The 12,947-nt window shown below is 41.8% G+C and overlaps 1 protein-coding gene across 15 annotated transcripts in view; it reads right to left on the minus strand.

The window, feature by feature from the left end:
- Window positions 1-12,947, minus strand: part of LOC144773569 (uncharacterized) — a 993,958-nt gene that overhangs the window by 457,004 nt on the left and 524,007 nt on the right. The gene's annotated exons all lie outside the window — the stretch shown is intronic.

A 12,947-nucleotide genomic window follows, 5' to 3' on the forward strand; every position in this document is an offset into this window, starting at 1 on the left:
ATTCGGTCATGGCAGAGGCCTTGAAAAGCCAGTATAAGCTACTGGAAAGCTGGGGTATAAAGATAAAACTCAAGCGGTCACAAAAATATCCTCTCATATTAAAAACACAGTCTGCACAGCCCCAGATGGGAAACATGGCACAACTAGTGGGAGAGCTTCCACGTTCGCATGCGCTCCCCTTCCATGCACCAAAAATGGCTCCTACCCTCCAGGGGTCCAAAGGCGTCTCAAACCCTGATCAACATATTAGAACTCATATAAAGATAACCACGAATCCAACCCAGGGCACACGCACATGCGCAACACTGGGACATGTGAATAAAGACTGGTCCTGGCTGCCGCTTGCTTTAAATTCCAAGACCTAATGGTCCTCGCCTTAATGCCTGAGGCCAATTTTATCGACGCTCAATAAATATGCACCTAAAGCCCCCTGAGAAGGAATGGTCTCCGATGAGTTTGAAAATCATGTCTTGGAACGTCGCTGGGCTCAGGAGGTTGCTTCTCAAGCAAACTGCGGTGTCATTTATGGAGGAAGCAGACATAATGTGCACACAAGAAACCTGGCAAATCCATCCTCTCTCCCGGAGAGGATACGCTGAGTATGGAAAACCCGCAAAAAAGTTCAACATTTTCGGTAGACCTTCGGGCGGGATATGGGTCTATATAAAACACTCACTCAATCTGGAATTTGCAGAAATACCCAACCTGCCGGATACCATCCAGGCAGTCATCCTGAAAGGCTGTCGCCTAACAAACAGTAATTTTTCACTTCTATTAATCAATATCTATCATAACCCTCATGGGCTCTCACCCAACACGGCTACTCTGACACGACACATCGAGCTTTTAATGCTTCAATTCGCGGCCCATGAATGCATTATCCTTGGTGATTTTAACATTCATAACATTGGGGTATCAACCACACGCAGGCTCCAGGTCGGGGCCACCGACGCTTTGAACGACCTACTAAAAACCTACAATCTGGCGACGGCGCACTCAGTCCTTCTAAAGAACAGCCCTGGGCTGACTGTCGGTCCCACATTTAACAACCAAACCACGGTCGACTATATAATCCTAAGTGGCAAACTCTGCCCTAACTGTCACTGTGAACCTCACAGCGGACCATCGGTATAAGCTTGAATTCATCAGAGAAGCCGATGGAGAAGAACTAATAAAGCTGCCTAGAAGGATCAAATGGGAACAGACCGCAATTAATGGATTTAACAGCTGGGCAAATCAGTGGACATGTTGGCCACCAAGCGAACATAAAAAGGGTGCCATAGAAACCTGGAACGCCACAACAGAGATTCTGGCGGTGATTCTTCGTGGGAGCTCGAATAGTACATTACCTACATATGGTCACAATATTGAAATCAAAAAAAGCGCCAAAGAACTAAACAAGCAACGCAAACTCTTCCGTAAAATCGGGACAAGTCTAAACAAGAACCAATTACAAAAAGCCAAAAAAAGCCATGCTAAGAAGGTTTGGGCAGCAAAATGTGCCCATTGTGAAGCTCAATGGTTAATAATTTTCAACTTGCTGAGCCCGGGAAAATCACAGGAGTTTTGGAAGTATATAGGCAATTTGGGTTGAGGCCCATACCATAGAGAAAATTCCCTTGAAGCCTCCATCTGGGTCGCCCATGTTAGAGCACTCTATACTAATGATGGCCCTGCTCACATGCATAATGAAACATCCACTGCTGGAGACAACCTAGACCTGTTCGTCGAGAAGATGGCTCCACCGGGAAAATTGCTTGTTGCTAACATCATAAAAAACATCAGACAAAACGCCGCTCTAGGTCCTAATGAACTCCCTGGACACTTATTCAAGGCTAACATCGACTTTTGGTCCAATAATCTGACCCATCTGTACTCTGAATGCTGGCTCCAGGGGGACGTACCGGGTTCATGGAGAGGCTCGCTTTTACAGCCTATCCATAAAAAAGGCCCAAAATCTGAACCTTCCAACTATCGTATGATTGCCTTGTTGACATTGAGGGAAAAGCTCACGCTAGTGCCATCTTGAGGGACCTTGCAGACTGGTCAAGCGCTGAAGGCATCCTTCCATTCTGCCAAACCTTTAGACCTGGGTCTGCCACAGTTGACAACATCACCGCACTTTCTTTCCTGGCGCATCGCGCACGGACACGTAAAAGTCGTCCCTTCTTCGCCTGCTTTATTGATTATTCGGTGGCGTTTGATGGGGTAGACCGCGCAATCCTGTGGCCAAGTTGGCCCAATGGAACATCAACCCGGTTCTGTTAAGAGCGATACAGTCACTTTACCAAAAAACATAGGTGCGAATCAAACTCTCGAGGGACCACGCATCTGCCAAGATCAACACAGACAGAGACCTAAAACAAGGGTGTGTGCTAGCCCCATTATTATTCAACTTATACCCAGCGGATATGGAGAAGGCCTTGACTGGGGCCGCCTTGGCTACTCCAAAGATTGGTGAGTTCAAAATTCACTTTATGCAATATGCCGATGACTAGGTCCTTTTGAACCACACGAGAATGGGGCTACAAAAGATGTTGACGGCACTCGCCGTATACAATGGCAAAAATAGGCTTGTAGCAAACCCAACCAAGTCTAAAGTAATTATTTTTGGACATTACCCAAGGAAAAAAACTTTAAAATGGAGGCTAGGCAATCTCCTGCTGGAAAGGACGCAGCGGTACACCTATTTGGGCATTTGTTTTCAGAAATCAGGGCGCGCAAGCGCCCATCTTAAGTCAATCCAGGCTAAAGGTAAATCCATCACCTATGCCATTTGTAAGCTGCAAGCCTCCTTATACAGTCCGTCCACCACGGCCATTAACAGAGTACTTAAAGCCAAGCTCATGCCGCCACTCAACTATGCTCTACAGGCATTTCCGGGCAAACTAAGTAATGAATTAGAAAAAATCCACTGTAGAGCATATAAGAAACTTTTCCATCTTCCAAGGTGCACTAGAAACACCCTTGTTCGCCTGGAGTTCTCACTTAACCAGCAAGAACTGGAAAAGCTGGCCGCCTTAAGTAAATATTACTTTTTAACAACAGCGGCACAGGAGAACCCACTAAAGGCAGTTTTAAAAGGTATCTTCAGAGGGTCAGGGAACCCCTGGTCGGCCATCCTCGAAGAGGCTAAGGTCCACCTCAATCTCGCAATATTTTCATGGAATCCTGAATATGTCAAATATTCTGCCATCAATAATGCAATTAAAAAACAAGTGCGTTCGAGGTCATGGGAACTTGATCTGGAGTTGCTGGGAAGAAAAAACCTGCATGAGACCTTGTGTTCCTTGCATACTCTGCATACCTCTAAACATCATCTCACGCAGTCCGTGGGACGTGCCGCTCTTCACAAGATCTTGGCTTACAGATTACACCCATTGCTCCTCAAAGAACTATACCCTTGCGGTCAGGCCAGCTCAGGAGTCTGGGAATGTAGGCTTTGCATGTATAAACGTGAGTCTTTGGCCCACCTCCTTTTCTGCTGTCCAACCCTGCGTCTGGCCCGCAGTCTTTATCTCAGGCCATTACTAAGACAATCGGTCTTACGTACCGCAAAGGAGGGGATTACCCATCTTTATACCCTGTCCACAGTAAAGCATATGGCGGCCTTTGGAAAGTTCATCTTTCAAGCACGGGCAATGTTGATGACTTCTACTGGTCGGAGTATGGAGCCTCCTGCCGGCCCATGAACTAGATAATCTGAACTTTTGAAATTTTCTTGATTTTAACTTTTGGAATGTTGTTATCTTGTATTTTGGTTTTATGTAATGGTTTTCAGTAACCAAACAATAAATATCATTCATTCATTCATTCATTCATTCACGTCATGGGTAATGAAGAATAAATATCCTTTGCTCCTCTATTGTGTGTGTGTGTTTTCCTCTAATAACATGTTTTGAAATTGGTTTTGTATCTATGTAAACATGCAGGCAACCACAACAGATATAAATAATGGTTAAGGTACATATATGTATATATATATAAAGTTAGGGAGAATAAAACTATTTTTAACTCAGTACGTTCCTTCATTATGTTTGGTACTTGGAATTTAGGGCTTGAGATTTAGGCTCATGATATTATGTAGTTGATATTCTGGTGGAATATTACTCATATCCCTTGTAAGATTCACACGTGTGTTCAGCCAACGGCAACACACCCATCACATGCTTGGGGCCAGATTTAGCTATACTTTGCACAGGTGTAGTGTCACGAAAATACCTTTGTGTGAAGGGTGCACTTTCAGGACAAAAACTGTGCTAAATATCACACATTGTGTAAGAGCATAGATACAGGACCTAAAATGTGCCAGCAAAACGGATAGAGCAAAAGTGCAATACCTTAGGAGATTGATCACTATCCCACTATCTCCCTTTTTATGCAATGCAGTGGAACAACGTTGTTTGCTGATCTGCATTGCTTGATTTCTTAGTAAAATTATCCCTAAATGTTCAGGTCATCTGAACTGTGCTATCAGTCTAAATCCTAAACAAAAAAACGCAGTGCCTCTCTCTGTCAGTCCTGCTTAACGTCTTTATCTCCCAAGTTTATAACATTATATTAACTTGCCCACATTTTATCTGCCAAGGAAAAGAGAGAGTCCCATGGATCCTGAGGGCAGACTGCATCCTAAATGTTGGATTTCTGCACTTATTCTGTCTAACAGTCATCATGCATGCCCTCACCTTCCTCTAGCAGGCCTTTACCTGCTGCACTGGATACTGTTTACCCCCCCACCCTATCCAGGTTGTGCTGCCATAGATTGTGGCTGCCCTCTGCATTAATGGCTGCATCCATCACACCATCAGGCTTTCATGACAGTGAGGGTGGGCTGCAGCCATTTGCCCCATGAAGGTCTGCCATACATGGATGGCATGGAAGAGCTTGCAAGTTTACATGCTATGTGTGCCACTGATGCTATGTAGGCAGTGGTGAATCTAGGATGCCCTAGGGTGCTGCAACTCCCACCCATGACTCCCTGTATGGGATATATTCCTGTACAGAGAGGTAGGCCTGCAGCATCAGTGGAATGAGCTCCTCTGTGTGTATGATGTGTTGTCAGGAAATACCTTTGGTGAAACATGTTGTGACTATGTGTGGTATTCTGGCATCCAATTCACATTATAAGTCTATGGTTTTCATAGATGTTGGTTGCTTTGTGGAACTTCAGTGCCCTCCTTTAGTCAGATACTTGGAGGAAGGACTAAAACTGCTCTCCTCTGCATCATGCCTTTAATACTTCTTGGCAGGAGCGGTTAAGAAATCACTGGTGTAAAGGGTGTTCCTTCTGTAACAATGATGACACTTAGCTGGCTTGACCTGCAATATACTGATGCATTTAATGGGGATGAAACTCTGCCATGGCCTGTCCAAATTCCTGGTTTAAAAGGAGGAGGGTTATGTGAGGGGATAGCTACCCCAACATGTAAATAAAAAATCTTAGCTACAGAAATGTCAACCAAAAGACATCCCAGTCTTGGGGAAAGAGTAATCTCCTTCACAGAGAGCTATGATGCCTTGTGGCGTAAGCCAGACATCCTTAGAAGCCACGAAGATGACTAAGACCATTACCATGGGAACATAGATCATGAGGACTATGTACCAGACATGCAAGACAGCTCAAGTGGCAGTGAAGATGAAAAAACTTAAAACTGGCCCTGCTTGGCATCAGCGAGACCAGGTGGACACAGCCCAGACAGAAAAGACTGGCTGCAGGCAGAATGCTGCTTTATTCTGGACATGCGAAAGAGAAGACCCAGCACACTCAGGGAGTAGCACTGATGATAACACCAGCATCAGACAGAGCTCTGAATGGGTGGAAAGCTCTCGTTCCAGAATCATCACAGGGACCTTCTGCACAAAGAATAATGGATCAACACAAATGTAAACTATTGCTATGCAGCCATAAATGACAGCAAAGGAGAAGAAAAATAACAATTTTACAACAGATTATAGTCCATTCTGGAGTAATGCCTTGGGAGAGACTGCGTAAGATGGTGAGCCTGCACTCCTAATTCTTATTGTTAGGAACAAGGTTTTTGCTCTGTGTTATTTATTCTGCGTGTTGACAAGTGTGGGGACCTGTGCCCAAAGTCCTCAAATGTACAATGAATTATAAAAGAGCGTAAGGAGAACCCTACGCTACCTGTCGCACAGCTGTGGGCAGAGGGCCTCAATTTTAATCGCAATTCAAAGGTCAAACTTGTAATTTTCTCTTCTCATATTTCAGTTTATTCTACATCATTAAACTGTGATTAATCGTACATTCACAATACCAGTGTGTATCATATGTGGATGATTCAACCAGACAAAAATTTAGCAAACTGTGTTGAGCAAATGTATCTCTGAAATCAAACTGAAATCCTCTCTCAGCAATCAGACTCTCACTCTTGTGAAAGATATAGTGCTCGTGCTCTCATTAAAGTAATAGCTCATCCAGTCTACCAACGAAAAAACGGTTACTTAAAACTACTGCTTACCAAGCCTTCATTAAGTGATCCGACAACTATTCAGTTTATGCTCTCTGAGCAAATCAGAATAAAAGTTGCAGGAGAACCTGGGAAAAATTACAGTATTCATGAGTTTTAACTCTTATTATATCGACGAACCCCTACTTTAAGAATAGTGCGATCGAATTCATACCTGATTGATCATATATCTCCAAGTCCTGTTCACCTCTAGGCTCTTCAAGTATCACCGTTAACTTAATCACCACACTTCCTCATATCATTCGCGAACAGCAACCATGTTCCCAGAAGGATGTGCCGTACTCCGCCGTGCAGATTTCTACGATTAAGTATACACGTGCAAGAATGTAACTACATGAACTGCTCTGAACTAAAGCTCTAAATAACAGCCAGCGCTGTTCCTTTACCGAAAACTCACCACTATCCTCTACTCGCCGCCATACTGTCTCCTCGGAGCTCAATCCGTACCTTGGGTCACGTGATCGGAAACGTCCTAGAGTCCAGTTTAAAGAGCCTCAACATTAATGATGGACTCAGTGTCAATCGACACTAACAAAGGACTCCTTACTTAGGCTTTTCTACCAACACAACGGGCAGAATGTCCGATAATGTCAATAGTAACCTAAAAATATAACTTCTCACTCGTGAACTGGTAAGCCTCAATGAAAAAATGAATAAAATGAAATAAAAACCCAGCTATGCTAAGCATCTACCACTAATTGATTGCCCAATAGACTCATGACTCCAAAAGTCCAAGTAGATATGCTCTATGAACTCTATTCAGTTCACAAGATTACGTATGCAAAGTTCAAGTACCATTACAATCATATAAAGACAAGTGCTTAGAGTGATAGACAACTTAAAAATTATGAAAAAATAAAGTAGTGAAAGGTGAAAGTGATAGGGGGAAAGTGGACAGAGCAGTGAATTCCCTCACAATCTATAACTTAATGACTGGTGTTTTTACAGGTAACATAATAGTTCATAATGATCATTAAGACCTCCTGGTATAACAGTGCCTAATGATTTTATCCAGTGGGTTTTCCTACGTGCCAACATCGTATTAAGGTCCATGCCTGTGTTTGTTTGAATACATTCTAAAATCGTGTAACGCATTTGTAGAATCGTGTGGGATGTTTCTAGCCAGTGCCTAACCAAAGAAGAATTCATGTTTTTATTTCTAATTCTGCTTTTATGTTCCACTATTCGTGTTTTAACCTTCCTGCTGGTTCTTCCGACGTATACCAATCCACATGGACATTTTATAGCGTACACCACTTTCTCTGTATTGCAATCAGAAGTATGCTTTAGCTCAATGTTTTTGCCTGTGTGTGGATGTGTAAAATTCTTACCCAAAATTACGTTACCACACTGTCCACAGTTATAACATTTCATCATACCCTTATATTTGGAATGAGATGATTTTTTTCCAGGTTTAAGAAGTTCTCTTAGATTGCTTGCTCTTGTATGTGCAAACAGTGGTGTTCCATGAAACACTTGTTGGAAATCCAGTTAATTTTCAATGAGTTCCCATATATTCCTCATAATAGCTTTAATAGCTGATGCTTGAGCTGAATGTTTGAGGACACAAAACTTCACGTTTCATAGGTAGTTTATCTTTCTTTCTCAAGAGGTCCTCGCGAGGTATCTGCAAAACTTTATGTTGCGCTTCCTTCAAGATTTTTTCAGGATATCCTCGATTCTTGAACTCTGTCATTTGTTGCTCAATCAGTGTTTGGCATGTCTCTTCTCCAGAAGTAATCCTTTTTATACGCATCATTTGGGAGATGGGTAAATGCTTTTTTAATGCGTGTGGATGTGCACTTGAATACAGTAAAGCATTATTCACATCCGTGGGTTTCTTATATACCATAGTTTCTAAATCCAAAGGTGTTTTCTTGATGTGTATGTCTAGAAAATGAATCGATTCCGTGCTGATCTCAAAAGTGAATCTGATTCTTGCATTACATAGATTCAATTCCTTAATACACTTTTCCAACAATTGTCTTGAGCCTGTCCAGACGACCAGAATGTCGTCGATATACCGGATAAAAAGTGCAGCATTCTCTTTCCTATGTATATTAGATAATACGTGTTGCTCTTCAAAGTGTGACATAAACGTATTCGCATAGGAGGGTGCTCCCGGAAACCCCATAGAAGTTTCCATGCGTTGGATGTAATGTTCTCCCTGCCAGATGAAATAGCTATGGTTTAGCTCAAAATGTAACAGTTCCAGAAGAAAGATGCTTTTTTCCTTCGGAATATCTGATTGCAATAGTCTCCATTCCAATGCCTCAATACCCTCATTGTGTGCTATCAAGGTATACAATGCTACCACGTCTATGGTGCGAAGATAAATGTCTTGTAGGAACAAATGTTTTACAGATTCAAGCTTGTGTAAACAATCTGTCGTATCCTTCACGTAGGTGACCCATGCCTGTACCAATGGTTGAAGATGGTAATCAAGATAGGATCCTAATTGTTCATTGATTGATCCGCATCCCGCTACAATAGGTCTAAATGGGGGTTGAGTCTTGTGCTTATGGATTTTGGGTAACATGAATATAGTGGAAACACGTGGAGCTGAATTATACAAACATTTCTTAGTGTTATCATCAATAGATCCCTCATCCAATGCTTTTTGTAGTATGACCTCCAGTGTAGATAACATTTCTTGTGTGGGATCATGATCCAACTTGATGTACGTTTCCTCCTCTGATACATGTCGATTCACATTGTCAATGTAAAAGTCGGTGTCGAACACCACAAGTGCTCCTCCTTTATCCACGGGATGAAATGTAATTGATTCCTCCTGCCATAGTTTGTTTAAAATCCGTCGCTCTCTAACGGTAAGATTTGCCTGCGCTGGTGAACCATATCGTATGCTTTCCAAATCTTTTTTTACTAGTGTTTCAAATGTGTCCAAAGTTTTATGGGAGATAGGTGAGATGAATTTACTCCTTGGCTTGAACTTTTGTGGTGTGGATTCTTCTCCATTCTTTGTAGCCACACTCGAGAAGAACCATCTCAACCGTAGTTTACGCATGAATTTGAAAAGCATCACCTCAATTTCCAAAGGATTAGATGTGTATGTAGGCACAAAAGAGACTTATTTACTTAAGATAGCTTCTTCATCCCTAGTTAAAGGTCTCCTAGAAATATTCACTACCAGCGATTTTATTCCTTCACTGTCCTCTGTGGTCTGACGGTTTCTTTTGCCGTTTTTGGTTTTTCTGCGCCTGACTGGCCTTCTGTAATGACTATGCTCTTGTCCGGCGGTATCTTGGCATTGGGGCCTTCCACTAAAAAAGACGTTGTACCGGTAGATGTAGTTGCTGTCTCAGTTGGGGTTGGATGAAATATTTGAGACACCGAAGATGCACTGGGTCGTTGTAATGATAAATCTTGGTCCGTGACAATACTCTCTTCTGACGATGTTGCGCCGTGTTTCTTAAAGACCCTCCTTTATGCATATTTTTCAGCCCACATATACACCTCATCTAGCTTGTAGTCTATTGTGTCTCGGCGAAACTTCCGGATCTTGCGTTCATGAACTTCTTTTGCGTGGATATCCAAGTTCCTATTTATGTTCTCCAATACCTTATCCCAATCTTCCTGCTCCATGCGTTCAATAATCTCATCTTTAAGTTTGTTAATATCTAGAGTCAATTCTCTCAACAGAGTTGAAATTTCCTCCACTATCAAAAGGATGAGATCCAGCGAGCATTTATTTAATATGGCGTACCAGCGTGCCATAAATGTTTTGTCAAACCTAAAGAGCATAGGACGTAGAGCAATCCTCAAACCACGTGGAATCCTTTTTACTTTATGATACTCTATTAATGTCGTAGCATGTAAACGCTGATTAATTTATTTTCTCATCAAGTATTCAAGCTGCCGTAACTGTTGTGTTGCAGTTCCTGAGGATGAACCATATTCTCTAGTTTCTCTGACAAGTGCATAAATAGATTCAGCTTCTTCCGTTGAGTATACCTTGATGTCCGCTTGATTGGTTGTAATACTAAAAATGTCTTGTCAAGACATGTTTGTGGGTGCTGGTCCACGTGTGGGCACGTTGGTTATGATGACTGTGTAAGATGGTGAGCCTGCACTCCTAATTCTTATTGTTAGGAACAAAGTTTTTGCTCTGTGTTATTGATTCTGTGTGCTGACAAGTGTGGGGACCTGTGCCCAAAGTCCTCAAATGTACAATGAATTATAAAAGAGCGTAAGGAGAACCCTACGCTACCTGTCGCACAGCTGTGGGCAGAGGGCCTCAATTTTAATCGCAATTCAAAGGTCAAACTTGTAATTTTCTCTTCTCATATTTCAGTTTATCCTACATCATTAAACTGTGATTAATCGTACATTCACAATACCAGTGTTTATCATATGTGTATGATTCAACCAGACAAAATAATAAGTTCAGTTCTTGAGTTTCCTATCCACTCATTACATTTCAATCAGTTTGAAAAGCAATTTGAAAACAATATCATTAACCAAAAATTCAAAGAGATACCCAATGCATTTCGGGTTCAAAACTGAACCCTTCGTCAGGGTAAAGTATCACAACAAAAATTATAATAGTACACAATATCCTTGAGAAATTAATGTGGTTCCAGTTCGGATCTATAACACAAACAAAAACAGCATAACATTTTTATTACTTCAAATTTCATAACATGCAGTCTAGTCCTGCATTACATCAGTTTTAAATGAAACTGGGGAATGACACCGCTGACACCAGAGTTTTGGATAAGATCCCAAAAAGGACCAGTAGTGCTCATTAAAGTGGGGAATCCTACTGTACAATAGGAAAGAGCCTTTGAAAGGTTTTACCACTATTAAAAAAATTTAGCAAACTGTGTTGAACAAATGTATCTCTAAAATCAAACTGAAATCCTCTCTCAGCAATCAGACTCTCACTCTTGTGAAAGATATAGTGCTCGTGCTCTCAATAAAGTAATAGCTCATCCAGTCTACCAACGAAAAAACGGTTACTTAAAACTACTTCTTACCAAGCCTTCATTAAGTGATCCGACAAATATTCAGTTTATGCTCTCTGAGCTAATCAGAATAAAAGTTGCAGGAGAACCTGGGAAAAATGACAGTATTCGTGAGCTTTAACTCTTTTAATATTGACAAACCCCTACATAAAGAATAGTGCGATCGAGTTCATATCTGATTGATCATATATCTCCAAGTACTGTTCACCTCTAGGCTCTTCAAGTATCACCGTTAACTTAATCACCACACTTCCTCATATCATTCGCGAACAGCAACCATGTTCCCAGAAGGATGTGCCGCACTCCGCCGTGCAGATTTCTATGATTAAGTATACACGTGCAAGAATGTAACTACATGAACTGCTCTGAACTAAAGCTCTAAATAACAGCCAGCGCTGAGAGAGACTTCACCATACTGATGAGAGACCTCAATGCGAAGATTGGAAGCAGCAACATTGGGTACAAAAAAGTCATGAGCAACCATAGACTTGGCAACATGAAGGAGATTGGTGAAAGGCTCACAGATCAAGGTTCCCTGAACAGTCTGGTGATAGGCGGTCGTGTATTCCATAACAAGAGAATACACAAGGAAATGTTTAGTGTCACCAGACCATTTAAGTGAGAACAAGATTGACCATGCGTGTATTGCCAAGAAGCTCCAGAGGTTCCCTCATGATGTGAGAATACTGAGAGGAGCAGATATGGTATCAGACCATCATCATGCAATGGCCAGGCTAAAGCTCAAACTGAAGAAAGCATTGATGGTTTGAACCAGCAAACCAACACCAGTGATGTAACACCAGAATCCTCAAGGATGCACACAACACCAGTTAATACTCAGTTACCCTCAGTAACAAGTTTCAGGTCCTGCAAGAACTAGCGGACCACAGAGACCCAGTAGACAGAATATCAAAGAATCAGTAACTGGTCAGGATTACCTGCCAGGAGGTACTGGGTCCCAAGAAATACCACCATAATGAATGGATATCCACTGAGACTCTCTAAAAAATCTAAATGTGAAAGGTAAAGAAAGCTGCAAATCTGCACCAGCCGAACATAGACTCTGCACAAAAACTAAGTGTGAAATTTACAGTAAAATAATACTACACGTATGCCTAAATAGGTCTGGAAGACATTAAGCTATTTCTTGGATGGACCAGGGAAGTAAGGGCTGTCTGAGAAGGTTGGCCACAGTGGAGACAGTACTCTCCGCTGTAGCCAAGCTGAATGTCTGCTGGTTTAAATGGGGAATGCGGCCCTTGTATTGGTGCTATAAATAACCTGTCATCATTATGATGGATTGCATCTACGGTCACTTTCTACATTTGGCCTTTAATCACTCCTATATGAAATGCTCCTATTAGCATTGATGTTTTTCCTAAAAGGTGAATAAAATTCATTATGTTTTCATATTGACAGCACGCCTTACATTTATTGCACTTAGTAAAACCAGCTTTTGGTTTTACCCTGACTC

This window comes from Lissotriton helveticus, chromosome 8 (assembly GCF_964261635.1).
Source record: "Lissotriton helveticus chromosome 8, aLisHel1.1, whole genome shotgun sequence".
NCBI classification, from domain to species: domain Eukaryota; kingdom Metazoa; phylum Chordata; class Amphibia; order Caudata; family Salamandridae; genus Lissotriton; species Lissotriton helveticus.